Here is a 2,051-nt window from a genome sequence, read left to right as displayed (position 1 = left end):
CACCCTCAAGTTCCCTCGCCCACAGTGACGCGAGGGCGAGGACAAGATTTGGCCGCGAGGGCGAGGGTGCGCGTTGACGAGGACAAGCTTCGATGGCGAGGGTGAGGGTGCGCGAGGGCGAGGAAAAGCTTCGACGAAGAGGGTGAGGGTGCGCGAGGGCGAGGACAAGTTTCGGCAGCGAGGGCGAGGGTGCGCGAGGGCGAGGGTGCGCGAGGGCGAGGGTGCGCGAGGGCGAGGACAAGCTTCGATGGCGAGGGTGAGGGTGCGCGAGGGCGAGGAAAAGCTTCGACGAAGAGGGCGAGGACAAGTTTCGGCAGCGAGGGTGAGGATCCGCGAGGGCGAGGACAAGCTTCGATGGCGAGGGTGAGGGTGCGCGAGGGCGAGGAAAAGCTTCGACGAAGAGGGCGAGGGTGCGCGAAGGCGAGGACCAGTTTCGGCAGCGAGGGTGAGGATCCGCGAGGGTGAGGACAAGCTTCGATGGCGGGGGTGAGGGTGCGCGAGGGCGAGGAAAAGCGAAGGCGCGAGGGCGAAGAATTCAATAACGAACTTTTTAAATGAATTAAATGTAGACACCGTAAATTGATAACACTTAGTGTAATCCACTTCATCGAAGTCAGTTATTAGTTGATCAATAATTTTAATTGATCTTAAATTAGGATTATCTTATAAATCACTATTGTTAATGGTTTAATTGAATTGTCAATTTTGTAAATAAAATCTCATTCTAAGATAATTACGTTAAGTGTAGATCGCAACTATCTAGACCAGCCCACAAACTGTTTTTAATTGAAATTCTATCCGTTTTCCAAGTACCCAGTTGCAATACTGAAAACTAAAAACGAAAATATTTATTGCAATTAAACGATTAACACGATTGGTATTATTGGACGGGAGCACGTTGGCTCAGTGCTACAGCCAATCTCTGGTTTCAGGGATCACTCGTTCGATCCCAGGCCAAGTGAGTTCGTGGAGGACGATAGCGTATACTTGGGTTTTCTCGGGATTTTCCCGTTTCCTCCCGTTTTCTCATTCCACCTATTCTTTCATTATCATTCACTTGCAATTCCATCAGTCTCCTTTAGCCATCGAAGGCATAACCGTTGGATGTTAAACTAAAGATTTATTTTATTTTATTTTTATTTTATTTTATTTTATTTTTTTTTAAGATTGGTATCTCTGAAAGCGTTTTTAATATAGTGTAAGAATATGCAGCGCACAGTCTTGAAAAGGGAGACTATTTTGGGCATCCAGTAGGCTTCTTTCTGTCATCTGTTACCCTTCATTATCGACGTTTTTATTATTATTATTATTATTATTATTATTATTATTATTATTATTATTATTATTCTAAATAGGATATTAAAATAGAATGATTTGGTTCTATATCGCAAGTTTTAAAGCTCCCTGACAACTGATATTTAGTCAGCAAAGCATAGGAAAACTTAGAAATAAAGAAGCAAAACTACCTGAAGTATTCGGCTATGGTTCATCTAATCATGGGCGTCGAAACGAGGGGCTTGGGTGGTCGCATTCCTCCCAGATTTTCGTCACACGTATGTAAGCAAACTAAGAAAATAAAAGCATATATTCAGGGGTGTAGTCGAGAGTATACGAAGGTGTATTGCTCAATCTTAGTCATTTGCGCATACTTTCTGCTTCAAGGTGTGTAGTACTATATTCAAAACTAGCATATATAACCTGTGAAATTTTTATGACTAGCGTATACTCTGTGAAAATTTTAAGACTATGGTGTACGCCGTGTGAAATTTTAGGACTTGAGCAGGAAGTGTTTGATAGTCTATTATTGCAACACAGCCCCTGCCCGCTTCAGCCCCTAGTTATTCGCCTCTACTTTCTAAACATTTTCTATATATTTTACATCCCTGTAGTTGGTGACCCCGCATCGTGGAGGTTGTGAGGACATTATCTAAGCCTTTGGTCAAGTGACCTTACATTTGGACCTGTCAAATGACCTTACATTTACATAGATTACTATTGAGATAAGTGGGTAAAACTGCATTCAGGTTTACACCTATAATTTCATGATTCTT

The sequence above is a fragment of the Thermobia domestica genome, chromosome 9, assembly GCF_964235325.1.
Source record: "Thermobia domestica chromosome 9, izTheDome1.hap1.1, whole genome shotgun sequence".
In the NCBI taxonomy this organism is placed as follows: domain Eukaryota; kingdom Metazoa; phylum Arthropoda; class Insecta; order Zygentoma; family Lepismatidae; genus Thermobia; species Thermobia domestica.
This window is presented reverse-complemented; position numbering follows the sequence as displayed.